The sequence below is a fragment of the Drosophila subobscura genome, chromosome A (assembly GCF_008121235.1).
Source record: "Drosophila subobscura isolate 14011-0131.10 chromosome A, UCBerk_Dsub_1.0, whole genome shotgun sequence".
Lineage (NCBI taxonomy): Eukaryota > Metazoa > Arthropoda > Insecta > Diptera > Drosophilidae > Drosophila > Drosophila subobscura.
The window spans coordinates 9,770,077-9,795,877 of NC_048530.1; the positions used below are offsets into that span (position 1 = coordinate 9,770,077).

General features: G+C 51.8%; 1 protein-coding gene across 4 annotated transcripts in view; it reads left to right on the forward strand.

The window, feature by feature from the left end:
• Window positions 1–25,801, forward strand: part of LOC117897198 (optomotor-blind protein) — a 62,747-nt gene that overhangs the window by 25,883 nt on the left and 11,063 nt on the right. The gene's annotated exons all lie outside the window — the stretch shown is intronic.

Consider the following 25,801-nt stretch of genomic DNA (forward strand, 5'->3'; position numbering starts at 1 on the left):
CAAAAGGCATAGTTTTAGGAGTATTTCATAATTTTCGGAATTGATTCGGAGTAATATGTTTTTAAAAATGGTAAATCTGGCAAGTGCGTGAATTTGGAGTGTTTCGGAGTCGATTCGGAGTAAATTCGGAGTTAACTAAATGCAGTTTTAGAGTACTCTGTTAAGTCAGTAGATCCACAGCACTCCTCTACGGAGTTCGTTTGAAGTAACATAAAAATGAAATTCGGAGTCAAAATAGATTTCAGATGTTGATGGGCTCCCATGGATGGCAAGATTCGTGTGATGTGGAAAAAGGAAATGATTATCCAAAGTCTGCCGCCTGTCCCTTTCCATCTGCCCGATGCGGCGTGTCATTTCGGAGTTATTCAAAGGCACCTAACTGATCCGCTGATCCAATCGAGCAGCAAACATCAAAGCAAACTTTATCTACAATACGAAAATATATCTGCCGGTCCCTCGTTGCTGCGGCAACGGCGATGACAGTGTCTAAGGCGGCACCTAACACTCGGCAAGCAAGCGACTGGCTTTGAGCATCCTCATCCTCATCCACCTCTTCCTGCCACCGGTCGCTCCATTTGCAATCTGTCAGCGGTGGCCACTTGCCCATCTGGGCAGCGCACCACCAACCCACCAACCCCCCGGCCAGCCGATGCCCCTCCCCACCACTCTTTTTTCTTATCAACGTAAATTTGCATGGCATCCGCGATGCGACGCTGCTCGGAGCCCCAGTCCCGGGCCTGCACTTTGAAGTATTCTGCAGCCAAGCGCCGCGCTTATCTAAAACTTCTCACACGCATGGTGGAGAGCAGTGGAAGGGGGAGGAGTAGCAGCACGACGACGACCGCCAAGCCAAGTCGTTGGATAAGCCCCTGGATAGGGGTTGTACTCTTTGGCGGGGGGGTGGGGGGTGCACGGGGCTGGGCGCCAAGCAAATTGTCGGTGGACTTTTCATTTGATGGCCGCGCGCGCTTCCAAGGCCGCTTTTGACTTTGTAGTTGTGCCGACGCCGATCGCGTAAATTTCATCAACTGCTGGGCAAATTTTAATTTTTATTGATCAGACCCCGAGAGGGGTCCCCAGAGAGAGTCCCGGGGCCCCGGGTTGGTGCTGCGGCCCACCCGTTGTGACTCGTTTGCCTACGATGTGATGATCATAATGATGATGATGATCATGCAGACTCGGGCATGAAGACGATGATGATGATGATGGAGCAACGCTGGCGGGCGCCATGCAGCTTTTTGTTTTTGTCATGTCTGTGCTCCGCCTCCTCTCTCTCTCGCTCTCTCGCACTCTCTCCCTGTCCCTCTGTTTTGCATGCCAAGTCATAAATCGCACAGCGAACAAGGGCTCCTCCGATCGGCTGGTGGTTCTCTCTGCTCTCTGTTTGCCTGCAGTGTCCCTCTGGTGTGCGTGGGCCTCTGCTAAGTAGCCTGTGTTGGCCATTAATTTCGCTTAGTTCAAACGCCCAAAATGCCGACGCTGCGTGTGGTGCCGGTGCCGGTGCTTGTGTTGATCCCCTTTACTACTCGTACTCCTCGTACTCCCCTCGTTCTGCCGGCTTGCTAGCTGGCGGCGAGTGTGTGCGGCGGACTCTGACTCTGACTCTGGCGCTGCACAGCTGTGCCAGCTCTCAAAAGCGTTATAATCATATAATAACCATGTGATAGAGAACTACAGAATCAAAGTCTATAATTTAACACTTTTTGCGGTCAGTTGCGGGTCAGCTGGCTGGCGCTCGCTGGCTGCGTGTCAAAACAACAACAGAAAGTCGTCGATTCCAGAGGGGGCCTCACCCACAAAACTCATAATTGTGACAAGCAAAACGAGTGTACTCGTATTTCGGATACCCTGTAAAAGAGGACACCAACAATTTATCTAGATGTAACTACCGCCCCATTGTTGTGCTCTGTTAGGGTATTCCAGGCTTCGCTTCTGCCCACTTGGCTGGTGTCTTGCCTCCAAAAGCGGTACGGAAACGGAAGCGGCTTTTCTCGTACATTGAAATGCACTTAGTGCGGCAAAAAACGCGCGCGCGTTTTTAAACGCCCTCTTTTTTGTAGCCCTGTTTGCGCCTCCCTCCTGCCTCCTGCCTCCTGCCTCCTCCCTCCACACTGCACCCTCCACCCCTCTCCACCACGCTGTCGTTCTCTCCCTTTCGCTCTGCCTGAGTGTGCGTGTTAGTCGGCCATGTTGCGGGACAAAAAGCAACCCCCTAATGCGGTTTAATGATGAACCAGACCAGCGCCGCACAAAAGGGGGTTGGGTCGTCCTGCTGCCCGACAAACGACAGAAAAGGCAGAGGCCACAGAGAGCGGCATAGGTGTTGCCCAATGCGTTTAATTGTTGCAACTGAAGTTCGGGGACACATTTTGCCAATTAGCTGAATGGGACAGAGACCCAGTCCCACAAAGTCCATCGGAGAGTGCGGGAGTGGGAGACTGGCTGAAGGGTAGGGCCAGTGGCTGCTTAGTGAGGCAGAATGTGCTCTGCTCTTCTTTTTGTGGCGTTGAGGAGGGGAGAATCTGTCCCGTCTGCTGCCATTAGTTTCATCATAGTTCAAAGCATAGTTGGCCATCTTCTGTGACCATTGAGGCATGCCCCAAGTGGTCTCGAGCAGCATCCCAGCATCAGACGAAGCGAAAAAAAAATCCGAAATTCGGGTTGACAAAATAAAGTGGAGTGGAGTTCAGTTCAGTTCCCGTTTCCGGACTCGAGACTCTGAACTGTGCGGACCCCAGCCCCTCCCTACCCTTTCCGGACGCAAATCAAATTAATTGAAGCACATGTCTCTCTCTCTCTCTCTCTCGCTCTCTCTCTCTCTGTCTTTATATCTCTTTATGTGTGTGAGTCCTGTTGGCAAGCCTTTTCGGGCTCGTCCTCTTAACCTTGCTCATGCTCATCCCAAATCTCATCCTTTTAGACATTGTCATCCTGCCCTGGATGGGTTCTGGTTCGTTCTCTGGTGGTTTTCTTGAAACAATTCGCTTAGAAAATCAAAGGCGGCCCGCTCTCCTTTCTGCTGCACGTGTGTCCGTCCGTCCGTCTGTCTGTCCGTCTGTCCGTCCGTCCGTCCGTCCATGTGGGTTATGGGATATGGCCAATTTGTCTGCGATAGTCTCTCGTTTCTCTCCTCTTGTCTTTGGTCCCTGTCCTGTCCTGTCCTGTCCTTCAGGTAGATTTGTGTTCCCCTTTTGGTCCTAGGTGTTGCTTAAAATACCATTCGAAAGGCTCTTTTGAAGTTGGCAGCGCCATGTCCTTCCTGCCTACCCACCACCCCACCCGTCATCTTGGCTCGTGCGTGTGAGTGGGCTTCAAATTAAAGACAGAATTCGCTCTCAAGCTACCAATTGGGTAAATCTTTATGCAGCGACTTCTCTCTCTCCCCCTCCCTCTCTCTGGCACTCATTTGAATTATTTTTATTTTTGGCACACAGAAAAGTGCATTAGAAAAGGAGTCCGTTGCTGGTGCTGGTGCTGCGGCAACCCTTACAGGAAGCCCCTCCAACCCCTAAGCCATTAATGAGGATGCTTGCTCTTCCTATGGGCGATATCCCTGCTTGATGATGATGTTGCAACCACAAATGCCGTCTGGTAGCGCGACGTTCCCCATCCACCGTTCATCGTTCACCGTTCACCGTTCGTCGTTCGCCTTTTGTGCCCATAAATGTCTGATTTCTTATCTAATGCCTAATGCCATCAATTGCGGCGCTGCGGCGCTCGCTATCTCCCGCCCATATCATGAGGCACGCACTCAGACCCCTGGTCCCGGTCTCATACCCAGACGCAGACCGAGACCCAGACCCAGACATACATCATGCCATCAACAGCGAACCGTTGCCAGAGATCCCAGAGAGAGAGAGAGAGAGAGAGAGAGAGGTAGATGGTAGCAGGGAGATGTGAGATGGGAGATGGTAGCTGGGAGATGGAGGAGTGCAAAGGGTATCAATGGCTGCGACGGCTGACTGGCTGGCTATCAGTTGCGATCAACTTTCCGTCGGATAGATTAGGCCTTCTGCTGCTGTCGCTGCTGCTGTCGCTGCTGCTGTTGCTACTTTCCGAGTTCCGAGTGAAAGGAGCCACCTATAGATCGAATGGAAACCGCAAGCGGGGAAGGAGGCAAACAGTTTTCGCAACAGCTGTGGCATCAACAGCTCTACTCTCCTCTCCTCTCCTCCCTCTACCCCTTTCTGGCGTCGCATCGTGGATCGGGGATCGCTCTCTCTCTCTCTTGCTGGCCGTGGAAGTGGAAGTGGAACTCTTGTCTGGTACGCAATTTCAGATGCTTTACGCAGACACAGAGCCCAGACCCATCAATCATTCCCACTGATGGAAGCCACACGCAATTTGCTCGAGGGCGTACCTCAGAATGTAGAATGTAGAATGTATAATGGGGAATGAAGGATGGCGGGGAGTGGGGATGGGGCAACGGGGAGCATAAATGGCGACTTGGGCAGGAGTGGGAATAAATCTGTGATTGGAAAAACATTTTCCATGGCTTTCCACCGATCCAAAAGTGAATCTTCAGCCACTGCTGAGGAGCAGCCAAGGAGCCGAGTTTGGGGGATATTTAGGAGCAGTTTTATGTGAAGAAAAAACGTATCCAAGGGTTGGGCTTCCATTTGCCCCACCGACCTGGACAAGTGTTGAACTCAATTGCCGACAGTCCGTTACAAGCAGATAAAGCCAAAAGCCAAGAGCCAAAGTTCTATAAAGCAAGCGCCTCGCCCCCAGGAAGACACCTCCCCTGGGGTTGGGGCTTGGGGCCCTCGCAGGACATTAGCATATTACCCCTTGGATTTTTTCGGACCTCGTTTTGGGAGTTCTGAGCGGGCCTAACGTGACCAGCGGCACTTACCCAAAAAACCAAAGACCAAACGACGAGAGAGAGAGAAAGTTCTTCCATTTTTGTGTGGTTTTTCCTGCTTTTTCCTGTGTTTTTTTCCTGCTTTGTTTGTATTTTGTCAACCCGCTTAGGCGCTTACAAATTTTGGTGGAACATTTAGTTTTGGGCTTTCGCCTGACGCCTGACGCTTGATTCTGTGCCGGGGCAGGAGGCGGAGTAGGAGTAGGAGGAGGAGGAGGTCAGTAGGTGGTTTTGGTGGGGCGTTGAAACTAATTAACATATTTAATGTTTTTGGCACGTTTGCCTGAGTCGGCACTCGGGCCCAGCCCACAGAGAACTGGCCAGAACCTTGAACCGGCTGTGCGCGGGGCCTGGCGCCAGGCCTAGTTAAAATCTAATAAAAACCCGAGCATGCCTCATAAATTTCCAGTGTGGAGAAGCAGCCCCTGCCTCAGAGGGGGTTGTTTGAGCGCCTAATGGCGAACGCGCTTTTATGTTAAATTAAACCCAAGATCCGTCCCATGTCCCACGTCCTGCGTCCTGCGTCCTCGTTCTCGACTCTACCTTTGGCGCTGCTCGGGTGGTTGACGTTGACGTTGACGAGGTGGCAAGTACGTTGTCGCTGAGGTGCGACAAAATATCGCAAATAAAAATTCCAGTTTGTGTTTTGGAATTTTTTAATATTCAAATGAAGTCTCGAGTCCAAATAACAAACGGAAAACAACAGAAGCAAAACACACAGAAATGAAATAAAGAAACAGGAGAACAGCCAGAACGGAGCGGGGGAAGAGGGGGAATAGGGAAATTTGCATGGCAGCAGTCTAAGGACTTTTCCGGGTCTACATTTCAGCTGGCATTCCACAGCAATGCTTGGGGGAGGTCTAGAGCTGAGGCAGGGACCCAGGACCCAGCACTTAAAGTCGCTCAAAGAGGGAGAGAGAGCGATTGAGAGCAACTCTCTTTAATGTTCAGTTTCAATGAAGATTTTCGCTGTTGAAGGTGGCTTCAAAATGCTCAAAGGACTTCCCTCCACCTTCCTGCCTGCGTCTCTCATTAGCAGCCGGGCCAGAAAGCGGCGAAAGTCAGGCCTCGGGATCTCAATGGCAGATAATCCCCTTGATGATTAGTTGCTGCCGCGCCTCCGTTCCTCCACAGACAACAGACAACAGACTAGAGACTAGAGACGGGATGGGATCGAATCGGATGGGATCGGATGGGAACGAACCGCAGCAACAAGATCATCCGCCTGCGAATGAGGTCCTGGCTAATGTCCTTAAATGCGCTTGACTCGCTCTGCACTAAGGATCAGCGATAGAGCAAATCTCCCATCTCCCATCGCCCATCTCCCTGCCAAGCTGACTCCTGAGACTCCTCAAAAAAGGCGCATCCACTCGGCCATCGAACAACATAATTAACTAGATCCACACCCACTTCGTTCACATCCATGGCCCTAATCCCTTTGTGCGGTTGTGTCATCGCTTCCTGCCTTCGTCTTCGTCCTCGTCCTCGTCCTTTTGTTTTCCATTTTCCATTTTTATTTGGGGCTCTGACTGCGTGCCGCGTGGGGCGTCTCCTGTGGTGCAGCAGCCGCAGAGAGCAATCTCTGAGGGATCTGTGCGGCTGTCTCGCTGTGTCTCCCCTCCCCCGTGTCTCTCATGTCCAAACAAATGCTTAGAAATTAAGGACGAACGCCGACAGCTGAAGACAAATTTGTGATGATGCGCGATGCGTGGATGCGCGATGCGAGATGCGAGGGGTTGGGCACAATGCCGCGGCACACATGCTGCGTGTCCTGTGTGTCCCCAGTCCCAGTCCCAGTCCCAGTGCCGCTCTGCGTGTGGAGCGATTAAGCGTCTTTCATCTCGATTCCTTCGTTGCCAGGATACACACAACGACAACAGCAGCAAATCCAAAATCCAAGTGAGCAGCGCCAGCTGCTGTCCCTGCCCTGCCCCGCCCCACAGTAAAAGCAAAAGCAAAAGCAAATCCCATTGTTTGGTCCACATTGTTGCCAAAAAGGAGACCAGCCAGAAGTGGGTCACCCAAGCGGGCGGGAGACTCTGCCCTTCCCCGGGCTGCCGAGTGGAGTCGGTGCTCCGGGGTTGGCCGATTGGCCGGCAACAACTGATGGCTGCGGAGTCTCCGAGCTTCCATTAGGCCAAGGCAAACACCGACAGGCTTGACTTGGATTTCCACAGAGCACTGGGGGCACTGTGAGCGGAGTGAGGGAGGGGTGGGGAGGGGAGGGGGTTGGTGGCTGTGCAGGGTGGTTGGAACGGAAGTGCAATAAATATTTGCCCATCAAATAGATTTCCAAAACGCGACTATCTCCAGAGACTCCCATCCGTCTGTGATTCTGTGGCTCTCTCCTCTCTCTCTCTCGGGGTACTTTGCTTCTAAGGGTCTCTCTGTTGAGACGTTTCCCTGCTGCACACATGTCACTGGAGTGCAGGGTATGTGTGGCTCCGATCTCCGTCTCTTTCCGTTTGTGCCCTTTGTTTGCCTCGGCCCAAGCGCCACTTGTCTTCGCTCGTATCGGACTCTCTCTCTGTTGTCCCTCTGTCTGTCTCCTCCGCCTTATCTGCCTGCTGGCAGACTGCTGCCTAAGTCTTAGGTGACAGTTAAACACCTCAAATATGCTACCACATTTTGTGCATTTTCCATTCGGTGTTCAAGTGTTTGCCTCCATCAGTCTGAACCTCTCGCAGCTCGCAGCTCGCAGCTCCATCTCAGGTGTCTCTCTCTCTCGTTTCAGCTTTGTGTTTGTGTTTGTCTTTGTTTCTATTTGAATTTCAGATATTTGTTCATTCGCAAAGATGTTTGACTTGTCTGCCACAGCAGCAGCATCCCGCTTGAGCCGCTAGAGCCGCTTGCAACACTCGACACTGAGGCAAGCGGAAGTGGCCTGCCACGATGTGGCGCCTGCCACTAATCTCGTGTGTCACTTGCTCTGCTCCACACGAGATCTGGGGCAGGCAGCTTTCGTGCAAACATCCAAAACAGAATTCATTCCGGAATCGTTTCATTGGCTCTAATAATCTTCTGTGGAATTTTCTTTCATTGATATTTATTTTGTTAAGATTCGTCATCTATTTGGGGTTCTTTTTGGATGGACAAGCTTTCCCTTTCCGACTCTTTGGGTTCATCTTTTCCCAAAGATCCCTGGCCATATCCTCGCCAATATCTTTGCCCTTCGGTTCCCCTCTTTTTCCCAGTGTTTCGTTTTGTTCCCTCATATTTCCCGTTCCCGTTTCCACTTCCATTTCCTATTTGACTGCTTTGATCTCTTATCTAATGTGGATTCTGCTCCAAGTATTCTCTCCCCTCTCTTTCCCCTCTGCGCTATCTCCGCTGTATGCGGATAGATGCGATCGTATTCTGTTCTATCTTTTGTGTTGTCTTTGGCGCCACTCTCCGGCACGTTGCACAAATCTCTACCATGTTGATCTTTACTTAGTCTCCGCTCCAAAGTTTGCCCAGACAGGGGCCAGCTTTGGCCTTTAGTCTCTAGTCTCTAGTCTCTGCTCTCTGCTCTCTTCTCCATCTCTTGCTTTATCTCTTTCACTCTGTATCTTTTGCTTTCTGCTTCCCTCTGGGGGCGCTTATCTCTGGGCCTTTGTCTTTTGCCTATTTGTCTTTGTCTTTGTCGTTGGCTTTGCTTTTGCTTTTGCCATTGCCTTTCGTTGGGGCTGGGGTTTTTGGCTTCTGGGCAAACAGCCAGAGTGAAAGTCATTAACCAGATGTCACCTGTTGTCTGCCCCTTCGCGGCGTGCTCCTCCACCATGCCACCATGCCACCATGCCACGTTCCAATGCAGTTTGACACTTTCATGGATCTCGTGCATTGGATACAGTGAATGCTTTTCGTTTCGTTTTTGATTCAATTACAAGCCGATTGTATGGCAGCAATTATGGCCACAACTTTGGCTGGCGAACAACAGAAACAACCATGAGAACACAGTGCACGGGGGGGCGTGGGCCAGGGGGCACGGGGCACACTCTACACTGGTGGCACACGCAAATTCTGTGTTGTCTCTCATTAACGGCTGCCTTTGTCATAGATTGATAGTTGCTGGGCGGGTAATAGGTGCATGGAGGGGAAAGGGGAGGGCAAAGGGGGGGTTTGTGGTACACGACTCTTGCGTGTTGACAACAAAGTTGTCTCTGTCAAAGCGTCAATCACTGGGAAAATCTATTTCTATTCCACTTTAATTTCTACTTCCATTTCAACGTCTCGTTTGCTTTTTCCTGCTTGGCATAAATTCAGTTACTATTTGCATAAGAGTGAGAGAGGGGGGGGGGGAAGAGAGGGGAAGCAGAAGCAGAGAGACAGATATGAATGATGGGGAGGGTGAGGGAGAGGGAGAGTGCAACTATTAGTGCGATAATTAATTGAATTAATCGATTTCCATGTCCATGTCGATGGTAAATGGAGCAGAGCAGAGCAGAGCAGAGTGGAGTGGAGTGGGGATCCGTATTCCTTACAATAATTTCTACACTCATCAATAACAATGCCCCGGCAGCAATTAGTCGTCCAGTCCGAGAGTTCCCACTCCTCGATCCGTGCCCTGTCCTGCCTGTCCCTACCTGCCGCTGCTCCGTGTCTCTGGAAAGTAGATGAATGGCCTCATATGTTGTGCCTCTGCCTATTTAGCTACACATTTACAGATACCGTTCTGCGGATCGAAGGCGTGGCTGGAGGGGGGAGAGATAATAGCCCCCGCGCCGTGTGGCGCAGTTGCTTCTGCGCTTCAGTGCTGCACAGTGGAAGAGACAGGCACAACAAGGAGCAGACTTCAATGAATGTGGGAATTAGTTATCATTGAAAGCAGAGAGACTACAAAATGTGTACACAAAACGGACAAAAGAATGAAGAAATAAATGTCTCAGGGCAGTCCTTGCAGGACTTCGGGTTTAGTTGTCAAATTTATTTGTTGAATGGCAACAGAATGTTAAGAAGGAACACACACACACACACACACACAGGACACACAGGACACACCATTTATTGGCTGTAAAGTCTGTGAACATTCAGACAGCTTCTGTCTGGGCCTCTGCGGTTTTGCCATCTTTCGTTTTTCTCTCTCTGTAAGCCACATGTGGGAAAAGCTGTTGCTGCTGTTGTTGTTGCCTGATGGATTATCGCTCTTAGCGAGAAAAGCGCATGAAATGGCCCACCCCGCCCACCGGCACCGCCCACTCTTTTGTGCTTTTCATTGCTGCTGCTGCGGGGGTATCTGGCAGCAGCAGCAGCAGCAGCAGCAGCAGCAACAATGTGGCACATTGCACATGCAACTCAGGCAACTCAGGCAGCCAAGCGCCGCTCGTCATAATTATCCCATAGAGAGAGAGAGAGGGAGAGGGAGAAGAGGAAAAATATTAATGAATTATTTGGAAAAACAAACGCCAGGCCACGCAACGGGAGACGTAGAGTGTCGAGTGTAGAGGGGGGCGGGGGGCGAATAGAAAATTAGGCATTTAATTGTCTCGGCTCTGGCGCTCTCTCTCTCCTTCTCTCTCTCTCTCTCTCTCTCTTTCTCACTGTGATGGCTGAAATTGCAGCTGACAGGCGTCACGTTGGAAAACCAACAAAAATTTAACTACCAAACGATTGCGAGGTGGAGGAGGCACAGCACATGCAACGCCTGCCACTGCCACTGCCACTGGCCCCGCTCCACTCTCCTGTCTAGATGTGGGCACTGGCGCCAGGCCATGTCGAAGGAGAGCCCACAAAATGGGCGCAACGTGGCCAACCACCAAAAACGAAAACGAAAGAAACCAAAAATAAAACGCAGAACCCAAGATAACCCAAAGAGCCAGTAGTCAGTAGTCAGTCGATGAAGCATACAAATTAGTATGCGTCTGCGTCGGCAACTTCATTTTTTCGATGATTTATTAAATGAAAAATGTTCAGTGGGAGACGGGGAGACGGGGAGACGAGGAGAGGGCGGCAGAGGGCGACTCTGGTGGAGGATCCTGTCGGTGAAAAACATTTCTACACGCGTCTCATTATTAAATGAAATTATACTTTTTATTATAGATTATTAATAATTTGTGACACGTAGCCGCCGGATCCGAGCGATCCATTGACCGACCATCATTCCAATGAAATCGACCAGTTAGTGGCGCGCCAGGCGCGTCCCCTGTCCTCCCATCCCCTACATATTTGGGTGATTCCCGACGGGCACGAGAAGGAGAAGGAGTAGGAGAAGGAGAAGCCGCGGAGTCACGCAATCCTCGAAAATGTTTCCCTCGATGATGCGATCATTGCCAGAAATAAAATCAACGCCTAAAGTCATGCACATCGAACCACAAATAATGACAAAAGTTTGTTTATTCGGAGCTAAATGGTTCGATCGATCGATCGGTTGGCCAAAGGAAGATCTTTCATACGAATCTCTGTAGTCTTTGTGCCCACTCTTCCCAGCACTCAGTGCAGAGTTTTACTTGCACTTTACAATGCAATTATCCACCAGCGAATCTCAGCTATCAGCAGACATTGACCCCCTAGAAACATTTAACAGCTTTTGCCATTCGAATTTGTTCTTTTTTGTCTGTTTTATTTTGGTTGTGCTTGTTTGTCTAAGACAGGGATAAGGATAATAATGGCACTGTTTGTCAAACAATTTCGACACGGGGCAGCGGCTGGGGCATGTTCTAGTGTCTCGACTGTGGGTCTTGGGGGTCTTGGGGGTCTTCGGGGCCTGTGGGCTCCGTAACCGACTGACCAGCCTAATGACTGCCTTCATTTATTGATGACGATTATAAAGCAATTTGTGCGAGTCAACAATATTCAGACCCACTGGATGCCGGTGCTGTCCAGTGCTGCCCCGGTGCACAGAGCACAGTGCACAGCGGCGTTAGGGGGGGGCTGTGGGCGCGTGGGACACAGTGGGCGACTTCCAGTAATTAAGCGCGGGGTACCCAAAGTGGGTTAGCAATTAACCCTTGGGTCCGACTGGGGGTACATATGCTCTCCTCCCCCCCTTCTGCTCTCCGCACCATTTGCAATTTATTATTTATATAAATAATCTTTTATTTTTCGCTCTAGAATATTTTCTATTTTGATTTTAGCTTGTCGGCCGGGACGGTTGGCGGTGGAAATCGCATTCTGGGCGATGACAAATTGCTGTGTGAACCGCAGCCAGGTGTGGGGTTGTGTTGTCGGCTTGACGGGTGCTGATTTAAACACCTTGTGGGACCCTGCACTGCCAAACCCCCACCCCTTGCTCGTTTTGATTACCTGGGCGCGTCTCGGGGGCGGGGACAATGCGTTTTGTGTGCGTTTTAAAACGCGCCAACGACTCGACGCAATGCGACGCGCCAGCGACTCTTCTCTGCTGCTAATTATAGTCGCTCTCTCACTCTGGCTGGCCCCTGGCTGGAGTAGGAGCAGGAGCTGGAGCAGGGGAGAGCAACGCCTTTTGAGTGGCGTGGCCCTCACTCTCTCGCCTCATTCACACATTTCCGCCATTGTGGCCCAGCCATTGCATTGCTCTCTCTCGCTCGCTTGCACGCTCGCTTATTTGCTTGTTCGCTCTCTTTCTGGCTTTCGCTTTCGTTATCGTTTGCGTTCGTTCGGTTCGCTGTTTGTGTCTCCCTCTGGCAAGCTTCGTCATCTGCTGCTCTCAAGTGTCTTTTGTCAAGCGCGCGCGGCCATGCCTTTACTTCACTTCACTTCACTTCTTCTGCCTTCTTTCTGGCATTCCTTCTCATTCCTCCATCAGCTTCCCCCGCTCCTCCTTCTTCTTGCTGCAGCTTCAGCTTCAGTTTTGTATTTTCTGTTCTGCAGTCTTTTTTTCCTCTTTTGCTTGTGCAGTTGTCTTTGTCTTAATTTATTCTGCTCATTTGCTCGCACTGCAAGGCGAATACGAATGCAAATTGCAGCAAGCCGCTCTCTCTCTCTCTCTCTCTCTCTCTGGCTCGCAACTTGACACCAGCTCGAACCCCAACCCGAACTCCAGCCTCAACTCTAACTCCAGCCCCGACTTTAACTCCAGCCCCAACTCTAACTCAAACTCCAACTTGTTTGAGGGAATGGTCTCGGGGACACCACTCGACAAACACCCGAAAGCTTTGGCAGTGTCAACAATTGCCGGGAGACCCCACCCCACTCCTCACTCGCGCGCTCTTTCTCCCTCTCTCTCAGCTCTCTCTTACTTGGCATAGCTATCTCCTTCTGGCCAAATGGCTTTATTGGCGGAGGCTCATTAGACCTGTCGCTAAAATACAAAAAAAACTCAACATTTCCGTTCCCCAAGTGCCCTGCCACATCCGACTCCCACAGCCTCCCAGCCACCCATCCAACCCCACCGTTTTTGGCGGCTCAAGTGCGCTAATGTCTTTGGAGTGCTTCGCACTCTTCACCAACACACCCCGCTCCCCACTCCACCCCCTGACAGTCATTATAAACGTATTATTATGCAGAGATTGAATGAGAGCAGAGTTCGTTCTCTCCTCACATCACAGCATCCTCTCCGGCGCTCAGCTTCCAGTTACCAGCTCCCAGCTCCCAGTTCCATTCTGCACATTTTTTAATTGGATTTCTTAAAGCTGCACCTTGGCCTAATAGGATTGCCATTTGTGGCCCGGAGTGCGATTTGCCATTTGCGATTTTCCGCGCCTCAAGTGGCCTTCCGACATCCGACTGGATGGATGGATGGATGGATGGCTCTATGGCTATGGAGATGGGATATGGGATCCCCCGATTCAGTGGTGTTGGCAGGTGTTGGCAGCTCCGACGCCGGGCTGGGGGATTAGCCCGGCTAAGTCGAGTGTCGCTGTCGGTTTTGGTTGGGAGTTTGGGTTTGAAATTGGACTGGGGACTTGCAGTGGTATAGAACAGGACTACAACCAGCTGGATTGTGGGGGTAATACTTGCAGCAGGAACAGAGTGCAGAGGCAGCGGCTGTGATTACCTCGACAAACCTTTGTCCAAATGTGAGACAAGTACAAAACCTGAGAGAGTTAAGCTGAGAGATTCAGATTGCGATTCCGAAATTTCAGCTTCCATAATCGGTTAATCAGCTGCTCAGCTTGGCAATGGCTCCATCATGCGCCCCTGCCCCCCTCTGCCACTCTTCCCGGTGCCCGCTGGCTCGCAGTTTGACCCACGGCCAGAGTGCGTGTGTTCCAGTTTTGTCTCGCAGTCATTTACAAGCCATTTGTCAACCAGCTAACCGACAACTCCAATCGAACTGACGAGCTGATGTGTTGGTTGGTTGGCTGGTTGGTTGGTTGGTTGGTTGGTTGGCTGGTCTGTTGGTTGCTCATTTCCACTGCAGAGTCAAAGTTAGAGCTCGTTCGTGACTTGTTAGCCCTACTCTGTGGCCTTTGGCTACGAACTACTCAAAAACATATTAATCATGGCATCCTCAGCCACAGCCTCAGTCTGGCAGCAGACACCAGACAGCTGAAGACAACGCACACGAAACGAAATCGTTTAATTGCCTCGAAGCCTCAGACTTGGATTTGGGTTGGACATTGGGCAGTGGGCATTGGGGGGGACTGGAACTAACGTCACTCTTCTCGAAGGCAGTGACTCAGTTAGAGCCAAATTATAGCGGCTAACCGGGATATCCAGGATGCGGATAGACACACGAAAGATGCCATCAAAGAATCAACAAAATACCCTGGAAATATGGATTGTTCCATGGGTAGGTTCAATATGTTGGTGGATATTGGGTCTGTCTGTGTCAATGCTCCACTCGAAACTGAAAGACTCTCCTGGGCCAGTTAGGGTATGCGATCCGTTCTGCACAGATCTGTGGCGTGCTGTGCACAATTTTCGTATATCAATAACTACTTAGGAGCGAGCCCCTGGCTCCTACCTCAAACCTCCACCGCAAGCCTCGAACATCGAACATCGAACCACACGGATGTCGATGGTTTCTCCGCTTCCCGGTTGAAAAATCAACAATGCTAATATGTGTAGGCCGCCCGCAGGCACATCAAAATCTGTATCTGTATCTGCATTTGTATCTCTGCGTTTGTATCTCTGTATCCGTATCTGTGTTAACTACTAATTTCAGTTCCCACGAAGATTTGAAAATTAACATTTTGGCTTAGGCTTTTTTTAGGGTTTTTCTTCGGGGGATTCGGGGGATTTGTTTCTTTTTTTTTTTTGTTTGAGCTAAGAGTTTTTGTTTTTGGTTGTTGTTACAGTTCCTGCGGCCAAATTGCTGCCATCAACAGATCATCGCATCTCCCAATCGAATCCACCTGCGTGTATTACCTGACCCACAGCCACAGCCAGAGCCACAGCCACAGCCACACACACTCGTCTGAGTCTGCGACTGAGACCCAATAATTTTGTAATTAATGATGTGAGAATGAGCTGCGGACAGGCTCAGGCTCAGTCTCAGTCTCAGTCTCAGAGGTCTACCCTCTTAACCTTCTTCTTGCTGGCTGTCGACAGTAGGGTGCCCCCTGCCATAGACCTCCCTCCAGGCTGCTGCCGTGTTTGACTTTTTGTCATCATCATCAGCAGTGGCAGCAACAGCAGCAGTCCCCTGCCTCAGCAGCATCAGCATCTGTGCCTCTTAGCCTCATCAACATCATTAGAGCCAGATTATACACTCATCTTCTCTCCGTGTGTGCCCCTGTTTTGAGGCTTTGTCCCTCTGTCCCTCTGTCGCTCTGTCTCTCTGTCTGTCTTGAGTGTCGCCAAAGGCTTCAAGAGATTTTCTATTGTGTTCTGTTGTGTGTGTTGCCTGCTGACTGCCTGTCTCTGCCCCTATTGATTAATTGACTCAAGTCGTGCCTTGTGCTTGCTGCCCTGGCTACTTGGGCCAAGCCATTTGCTGGGGGAATGCACGGATCCCCACATACCGCCAACCCCTTGCAATCACATCCACTGGAGTAGATCTATTGCCTCCCTTAGCAAACCTCCCTCGAACTCGAACTCGAACTCGAACCGATTCGATTTGTCTGCCATCTGGAGGCATCTTTTGCTGGAATAATCTTTCATTTCCCCTTGTCTTTGGCACCTGGGGCACTGGGGTCTAACCCCCAAAAAGCAGCTTCCATTTCTGGCACTCCCACTCCACCCTCCACCCTCCTACCTCCACACTCCCTTCCGTGTGTGTCTCTCTGTCTATGTGTCATTTGGCCATTTGGCGGCCATTGAGGCCGTTGGGTGGCCACCCGCTGCTCACGACAACTCCAGGGCCTGCGCTGATAGGTGGCTGCTGGCCCAAGCTCCCCAAACCCCCAAAATGCACTTACTCGGGCCCTCATTGTGGGAGCCTCTCAGTGCTGTCTTTGTGGTTGCTGCTGCTGCTGCTGCTGCTACCTTTGGTGGTGCTGGTTGGTGGTGGCATTGGCGTTGACTTGACGATGGCTAAAAGTGTTGCACTGCTTGTAGTTTGTCGAGCCATTTGGCTGCCGTCGGCCGTCTGCTGTCTGCCGTCTGCTGTTTGTGGCTGGCAAAAGGTCAGCCCCCGGCGGGTTGTCAATGCCCCGGGGCCGCCCACTGGCTTTGGCTTTGGCTTTCAAAGCTCAGAGAGGTGCTCTGGCTCTGGCTCTGGCTATGGCTCCGGAGCTGTTGTTGGCCATGTTTTTGTCGTGGCCAGGAGAAGGCCCAGTAGAAGTGCACGGCAACATGTGTACTCCATCACATGGTTGACACGACAACGTGAGGCAAGGCGCTGGCATTGGCTGGCTGGGGGAGGAGGAGGAGGAGGAGCAGACAGTGTCTGCTGCTGCTGCTGCTGCTTTTGCCTTTATGTGGCCCTTTGATTTGGTTAACCGCCCCCGTGGCGGCTGGCTCCTTGTCGATTTCGATTTCTATCGATGCATTTCATTTGTGTTCTATTTACTGATAGCCATCTAAACAGCCCTGCTACCGACGCCACAGTCGCAGGCAGGCCGAGTGGCAGTGGGGCGGAGGGGCGGAGGGGAAGAGTGGCATTGCCTGGAACCGCAAAGTCAAAGACGTGGCCCAAGCCAATTTGTATGCCTGGCGCTGACTTAAGCTGACTCCCAGCTCTCCGGCTCTCCAGCTCTGGCGACAAACAAATTTTATGCAGTTAGGACCGAAGCGGAGAGGGCGGTGGGGGGGGGGGTCTCCCCATCAATATATGAAACCGGTAACCGGTATCCCGATTCTGTTGTTGCTTTTGCCTTCCTCTTGCTTGAATCGCGCACGAGTTTTCAGCAAAAATCGCTTATCTGGAGCTGCGCTGTGCACGGTGGACCGGTGGACCGGCGGACTGCTGGCGGTGTGGGAGGGGGGTTCGACTTCGGCCTGGGGTTTGTTTCAAATATTTTATGGCAGGCCAGAAGCAGGCGACCACCGCGACCGACCGAGCGACCGAACGAGCGAACGAACGAGCGAACGAGCGACCGAACGAGCCAGGCGACGACTGGCGTTAGTCGGCCCCTGTACAGGGCGACCTTCAGATCAGCCTCCATCCTCCACTTGGTGTCCCCCCCTGTCCGCGCCTCTGTGCCTGCTGCTTGGGCAGCATAAAAATGCAGCAGAGGCAGAAGCAGAAGCAGAGGGAGAGCAAAGAGGGTGAGCAAAGAGGGAGAGTGAAGAGGGGAATCTGGGAGTTGGGGACGCTTATTATTTTGGCAGTTCGAATTTGTTTTGGACTGGATCTGGGATCCGAATCGAGTCGGGTCTGCGCTCGCTCTCTCTCTCTCTCTCTCCCTCCGTCTCTTACTTACTCCTTCGCTCTCTCCCGCTCACTCGCTCTGCTGCTTCTGCGAGTCTCTCGTTCAATCGTCGTCGACGTCGTCGTCGTTGATTTCAAGTTAAGATTTGAATGTCGTCGCTTCTCCTCGACGAAGAAGACAATGCCAAGGCCCCACGACCATCCTGTGGCGCTCGTCTCAGCCCTGGACAAAAGCTCGTGCTCCCTCCCTGCCCCCCCTGCCCACCACTGCAGCTCCCATTCTCGCTTTGGCTGGACACTGGTCGCCGCTGCCGCTGCCGCTGCTGCTGCTGCTGCTGGTGGCCTCATCCTCATCCTCGTCGTCGTCATCGTCTGGGGCTCTTTTATTTTGTTTTATTTTATTTTGTTGGGGCTCTTTTTTTGTTGTGCTCTTTGGGTTTTGGGCTGGCGCCTGCGGTATGCCTTTGTCGTCGGTTGTCGTCGTCGTCGTCGTCGTCGTCGCTGGTCGCTGGTCGCTGGTCGCTGGACGGCCTCTCGCCTCTCTCGCGGCTGTATGAGAAATGATCGGACATGAGAAACAAAAGATTTGCAAATGTCTTTGGCTTTTTGGTTGCCGCTGCCGATGTGTCGCCACAGAGGTCCACACACTGGGCAGGGCGGTGGGGGATAGGGAAAACTGAACTACGAGCTCCGTGGGTAGACTGGGGAGGGTGGAGGGGAAACGACAAGGCGACAGGTGACGCCAGTCGCCATCTATTTAAGCAGCCCCCAAGCCCCAAGCCCAAAAGCCAATTACATACGAAATACAAGGCCTGACAACGAATGCTGCTGCTGCTGCTGCTGCCTCTGCTGCCTCTGCTGCTGCTGTTGCTGCAACAACGACAACGACACACATTCATCTTGGGGCAAAGCCGCGTTGGGCAGTGCGACGCGACGGCGACGGCGGCAACAGAGGCGCCGGTTAAGCCGCCGGTCCTGTAACAAGCTTTTTCGGGGGCACACAGCAACGTGCCGCGCCCCCGCCCCCGCCCCCCGACAGCTGCTCCTGCTGCCTTCTTTGCATGAAATGCGTTCGTTTCAATGCCAATTGTGCGGGCCCCTGTGCCCCCGATCCTGCTGCTGCTGCTTCGGCTGGAGATGTTGCAACTTGTGCTGCATGCTGCCTGCTGCCTGCTCTTGTTGTGCGTGCGCTGACCGCGTCTGTCGCCAACTTGTTAATTAGGCACAAACGAACCGACAGGCAGACACCAGAAAGGGGGGAATGGGGAATGAGGCACGGGGCACGGGGCATGGGGCATGGGGCATGGAGAGCATGTGCGGCGCAAGGTCGTTCTCGCTGCTTTCACGGCTTTCGCTGCGGCAAGCAATTAACTTCAAACTCTCTCTCGCTCTCCCTCCCTCCCCCCTCACTCGAGCTCCCTTCTGGCATCTCGGAGAATGGAATGGGCCAATGCCTTCCGCCAGTGAGTGGCCACCCCAGAGGGTGGCGCCGCCATTTGCCTGTCTGCCTGCTGCCCGACTTTCCCCCCAGCGGTGGGGCCCCACCTTGGGCGCCTTATCAGCGGTGCCTCAGTCCCCCCCGGTCGTGGACCACCGGACGAGAGAGTGTCTCTGTGTGTGTGTGTGTGTCTGTGTGTGTGCCTGTGTGTGTGGCCAGCGATGCAAAAACGCAATGTGGCACTTAAGGTGGCTACCGCTGGCAGCTTGCTACGCAGCTTGCAACTGCCACTGCCACTGCCACTGCCGCATGGAGGCCCATTCCCCATTCTTCTTTATCATTAAACGCATAAATGCGAATCTGCAGCAGCCAGCCAGCCAGCCAGCCAGCAGCCTTGTGTGGATATTTATGGGACGTAAATTTTTATGCCCTGCCTGGGATCGATTCCGATTCTCGATATGTTGGTGGCAGTTGCAGATACTTGGCCATAGGTCGCCCTGCCAAAACGTTGCCGTTGCCGTTGCCGTTGTATTTCCCACCGAAACGCGTCGCTAGCAGCGCCATCTCGTAGCCATCTCGTCCTCGTCCTCGTCCTCGTTGCTCGTCTTCGTTCTCGTCATCCTCTCATCGGTATCGTCATCGTCATCGTCGCATGAATCTGCCATTTTATTGCCAACTTCACTTTGGCGGCAATGTTATTAACGCACATTTTTATTGCCCTTCCTGAGGATTGCTCTCTGCTCGCTTCCCTCTTCCCTCTTCCCTCTGCGCTGTAGCGCATTTGGAAATGAATGTTCCCCCTACCCGTGCCTCATTTTGTGTGTGTTTTGTCGCTTGAATTTTGTTATTTTGTTGAGTTTCGAAACTCATTTGCATAGTTCATAGCTGCCATAGCTGGCAGATCACGGAAATTGTGGGCAGACCACCGAACGAGGCGACCTACTCTGCTGCCTTATAAGTTGAGCGTTTCCACTGCCACTGCCACTGCCACAGGGTGAGCGGAGTTGGAGGCGATTTCCGTTGCAACACAACTGCCTCTGATTAGCTGCCAAATTGGTGCGAGGAAACCAATATCAATGAACGACGACAATTTCCTCAATCAACAAAACGAATGAGCATGGAAATGGGAAGGGGGATGGCGGGATGGCGGGATGGTGGGCTGGGGGGGAGCGGTGCACAATTAACATAATTTAACACTTAATTGTGATCAGTGCGGAGACAGCCACAGCGAGGGAGAGCGAGAGAGAGAGAGAGAGAGGGCAAGCAGCCAAAAAATAAACTCAAAATTATTTCTAATATTATCTGTTGGGCAGCTGGAAGGATCCTTTTGCCATCAAAGCCAGGCAGATCTCTTTCTACCCTTCCCTCCCTCTCTCCCTCTCTCTCTCTCTCTCTCTCTGTGTCGCTCTGCCTGCAGTGATTCCACTTAACTCCGCTCTCCCGCTGCACTCCACTCCACTCTCCATTCGGTTTGAGCGTTTCATGCATTTGATTTCGGGGTCTGCTAATTAATTTTTATAACCCGCTCATCATCGCTACGCTGCGGCCTCATCCTCACCCTCGCCCTCGCCCTCACCCTCGTCTCGTCTTGGCTTCCTCTCCTTTCCGTTAATTAAGCAAAGAACTTAAATAGCTGGACGCAACCAGGCCTCTCTTCTCGACTAGCGCTAGTCCACGCTAGTGTGTGGCTATAAAACAGAGTCTGGTCTGGTCTGGTCTGGTCTGGTCTGCACTGGCCTGCCTGCCTGCACAGCGTGTGGCAAATAGAGACTCTGCCGCTGACTGTTTTGTGTCTGCCCACACACACACAGAGGGAGAGAGACAGAGAGAGAGGGAGATGCACAGTCTTTGCTCTGACCCATTATCAGACTCATTTCCATTTCCATTCTGGATACGGCTTCAACTACAGCCTGCCGCCACATTCCCCATTATATTTCATTCATTAAAACACACAAAAACGAGTCCAAAATATTTGAATATTAAAACAATTTGACGATTTGTCGGACTCCCTGACTCCCTGACTCCCTGACTGATGTGTGTGTTGATGTGTCTCGGCGAGGGCTCAGCCCTGGGTCTGTCTGTAATTAAGTCATAAAGCAATTTGAATGCTTCGCTGGGTCTTTGGCTCGGTGGCTCTTCCTGCAAGTGCCCTGCACTGATAAGATAGCGGCTGTCATCAAAGCAGCCCATGGATCAGTGGATCAAACAGATCAAACGGATCAAACAGATCAACGATCCCTCAGCCACTCTCCACTCTCCACTCTCCAGCCTCAAACCAGTTGCCTTTGGCACCCCCGAAATTGGTTGCTGAAAATGTGTTTCTGTGCTGCGAAATGGAGAACAAAACTGACACTGATTGTGGCTCCATATAAATGTATCTCATTAGCTCTTGGCTGTGGCCATTAATTGCCTAGATATCTGGGCCATTCCGGACCCACGTACGGGGGAGCTACTGTTTGGCCAGCTAATCCCCAGCGACAGCTCCAGCTCCAGCGACAGCTCCAGCTCCCCTGGTCCCCTCATCAGCGTGGCTTTCACTGGCCACAACCTAGTCTCACTCTTATTTTCATTAACATAAAATGTTTTGTGTTGATTTTTATATACAGTAAATTATCGGCAATTTATGCGGCGGCAGGGGCGGTCTGGGCCGACCCGGTCTGGGGTCGCGTCGCGTCGCGTCGCCAAACCAGCTTCAGATCTTCACTCTCTGAGTGTGTGTTCAGCAGCCTGAACCTTTCACATTTATACAGGGAGGAGATCTTCTCCTCTCCTGCTCTCGTTCTCTCTGGGGCCATTTGCCTGGCGTCGGCGGCTTCCATTCATAAAAACGCGCGGCGAACATTGCGTATGCTTAATTTATCGACACTTAATGTCAACGATGCGAGTCGGTCCGCACTTCAATTAAAGTCGAGTCGCCCCAACATCCAGCATTCCCCTCCTTCTGCCTTCTGCCTTCTGCCTTCTCCCTGTTCCCTGTTCCCTCTCCGATGAGAAGCCAAGCCCAGCCGAGCCGCGAGTGTGTCTGCATTATGCTTAACACTTGTCGAACAGTAGCTCGGTGGTGCCTGTTGCCAGGTCGCAGCAGCTCACAACTCTTTTGCATGCGTGCAAATGAATTTGTCTTTTAGTAATTGCCGAGTGTTGGCTGCAGGGCAGCAGAGAGTGTCGCAGGAATCGCAGGGCTTGAGCTCGGACAGGGATTGCTGCCTCCACTTTCGGGCTGAACTACATTATGCTCTGGCTCGGGCAGTTAGAAGAGACAAATGGCAAAGGCTGGGGGGGGAGAAGGTAGACTCGGAGGAGCAGAAGTGACTGGAAAACCCTCAAAACAAATTCACAACTAAAGCGGCTGCAGAAAGGTGCAAGCAAAAGTGGGAGTAGATCAAACAGCGATCAAAGACAGCCAAAAAGGAGAACAGGGAGCCCAAGTAGCACGAGGGGAGGAGACAACAGCATGAAATTTGCTTAGGCAACACCATCGTCACTTCACCTCACCATCGGCAGAGAGTCGAGGAGAGAACACATCTCGGAAGTGGAGTGGAGTGGAGTGGAGTGGTGTGGAGTGGACAATCGCTTAATGGCTCGCCTGAAAACATGAAAAAATACTCAAGTGTTATCGATTAATGTCCAAGTCTAGCAGCTACCGAACGAGCGGCTGAAACTGAACCCATAAACCCAAAGCCAGAGCTCACAGATGCAGGGAGCAAACCTGAAGACCCAAAGCCAGGGCCAGAACCAGTACGAAAACAAGCGCGGCAGAAGCGCGGCAGAAGCGCGGCAGAAGCGGCTGCTCAGCCAAAACTCAGTGGCTAAATGGACGACAACAACGTCAACGACAACGACGAAAACGACGACGACGACGACGACGAAGTTGTTGGTTCTTTATTATGATTATTCGCCTTTTTAATAAAGAAGAACAAAAGGCGCCGACAAATATGGCAAAACGACAGAAGCAACAGCAACAGCAGCGGCAGCGGCATAAAGTGCGGGCCATGGAGGTGGCAGTGGCAGTGGCAGTGGCAGGGAGGTAGAAACAGAAACAGAAACAGAAACGGAGGCATAGGCAGAGGCAGAAACACAGGAGAGGCGGTGGCAGTGGCCCAAGTTGATTGCGGCATTTGGATGGTGCTAATGTCATCGAGCGTTGAACACCTTTATCAGTGTTGCATTGAAATGCACACACGCATGCGCGGCTGCCAGTTTGCCAGTTGCTCGTTGCACGTTGCTCCTCGCATGTTGCATGCAACGCAGCAGAACAGAGAACACAGAACAGTGCGGTGCCATGGTGCCACGGTGCCACCGCTGTTGCTTATCGCAACAAATAGTCAACGCGAAATGGTCGGGGCCAGACCTCTTCAACCAAGAGCCACTCTTTGGTGGTGGTGCTGCTGCTGCTGCTGCTGGCGGTGCTCAGTGGTGGGTCGCCATTCAATTTATTAGCTGCAATAAAACGCAAATCATCGAGCCACAGTCACATTCGCAGTCGCAGTCGCAGTTATAGCCACAGCCCCTCCTCTAGGCCCGATCGGGCATCGGCGGCGGCATTGGCAAAGTGTTGAAATCATTTGAAATATTTGTCATTCGTTGATAGACCAAAGACCGAGAGTCGGAGTGCCGAGTGCCGAGTGCGGGATATCGTGGAGATAGCAGGCACAGGGGAGGGAAGAGAGGGAACAGGCGGTAGCTATCAACCATTAGCCAGCTCGCCCCTGGATCATCCTCCTCGTTTATCGTGTCTATGGGAGCTCTGACTGTGGCTCTGGCCCTGACTGTAGCTGTTCCTGTGAGCCATAACCCGGACTGGGCTCATTTATAAGCGACGGACATCGGCGGCGGACTTCAGATGCTTTTCGACCAGCGGCAAATTTATGGCCTTCGCCGACAGCTGCCTCGTGGAGTGTGGGGAGCGGGGAGTGGGGAGTGGGGAGCGGGGAGTGCGCGAGGTAGTTGCAGTTTGTGCTGCGATGGTGCCGCCCATGTGGGTGGCAAATACAAAACGATTATTAATGATGCCATGTGCATCGATTATAAAACGATAAATGTCGTTGGTGGGGCCATGGCATAGCGTCTTTCTTGAAGCCAACAAATTTATGACTGACTTTCCGTGAAGTGTGTGCTGTGTGTGAGGTGTGTGTGTGTGGTGTTTGTGTGTAAGGTGTGTGCTTTATACAAATCGATGAATTATCCTAAATTAATCGTATGCTCTGTTTGTTCTGGATTTATGCATCGACTTTCGACTGCTTCGGCACTAAAGTGTGTGAATAATTGTCATGCCACGCGATTAACTTGATCCCTGGCTATCGATATATCAGCCGTATCGATAGCACCGCTATGGAGGGCAGGAGGAGGCAAATTTGATCAGTGGGCTGCGTCGAAACGCGGCCACAGAGTGAGAGAACTCGTGTTCCCAGCTTGAGCATTCGCCTCCTGACCAATCGACTGTAACTGCCCCCGCCACCCCGCAGCTAAGCGAGGGCGGGGGATGGGCACAACCAATTTGCATGCAACAAACAACAGCAAAGAAGCCACAGACACGGGAGAGACAGGCAGGGGCATCATTAGGTTGCATTGAATATCGAATGTTGAATGCTGAATGTTGAATTCTGGATGCTGAATGCCGAATGCCGAATGCCGAATGCCTTTGGCCCCGTTTGCCTCGCAGCTGCTTCTGTTTCGGCCCGCTTCTGCCTGCTTCTGGCTCAAACGCCGCCCATTTTGTTAAGCAAATTTGCAATTGGCTGCAAGGGGCACACAGAAGAGCAACAACAACAGAACGCAGATGAAGATGAAGTTGAAGTGGGCTGGCTGCCTGGCTGGGATTGGATTGTATTCGAGTGGCCCACCGATCGACAACAACTCTCTTTCCAGTCTGTTTCAGCCGGGCTTTGCATCTCAATCGGTTGCTACCGCCGCCGCCATGGCGTTCGCGGTTCTCTTCGTGTTGTCATTAAAATGTAAATCCATTTAATTAACATTTTCTACAACAATTCCAACTTCTGCTGTCTCAGTCGACGACCGACCACCAGCAGATACGACCCCAAAAAGAATTGTTATAAATTGTAAATAAATTTGGAGTTTATTTACATGCAACGGGGAATTCGATTCGATTCGTTTCGGACTCGAACTCAAACTCAAACTCGTACTCGAACACGAACACGGACTGGCTGCAGTTCGATGCAGCGTGAGAGTTTTGACATGTTCGTTGTTCGTTGAAGCGTTTGCTGCTGTCCCTGCTGTGTGACTCTTGGGTGGCGGGATTTTGTTTTCGCTTCTCTTTCTCTTTTAGTTTTTGGCGGGGGGGAATTAAAATTATGCATAATTTACAGATTAATAGAAGAGGTAGAGGTAGAGAAAGAGAGTCCGCAGCATGGTGGGCCCCGTCTGGGACTCAAATCGAACTTTGGGACTACCTGATCCACCGACTGGCTGGCTTAATTAAGACATGTTTCGCCTTAAGACGGAGCCACCACGCCACACCACACCACACCATGCCTCGTGTTGATATTTATGGTATATTCCCAATCGCTCAATATGCATATCGATGGAGTGTATGCGAGAGGCAGCGTCTTAATACGGCTTAATAAAGCTAGCACAAAAGCCCAGGCTTAGTCTTTGTCTTAGTGTGAGTCATCTATGGAGACGGCGGCGGTGGCGGCGCTTCAATTATGTCCATAATTGGTCAACAGGTAGCCGAAAATGGTAGCCTTACCCCGAAACTCAGACCGATGCCTAATTGAGTCACATTGAGGCAGAGGCGGAGGCAGAGGCATAAGCAGAGGCGGAGGCAGAGGCAGAGGCAGACACCCGAGATCTCAGCTGATCTTCGATAATCCCAGATGATCCCCGCACTGATCGATGCTGAATGCTGCTCGGCGGCGGCGGCGCCTTAGAACCTTTGTTT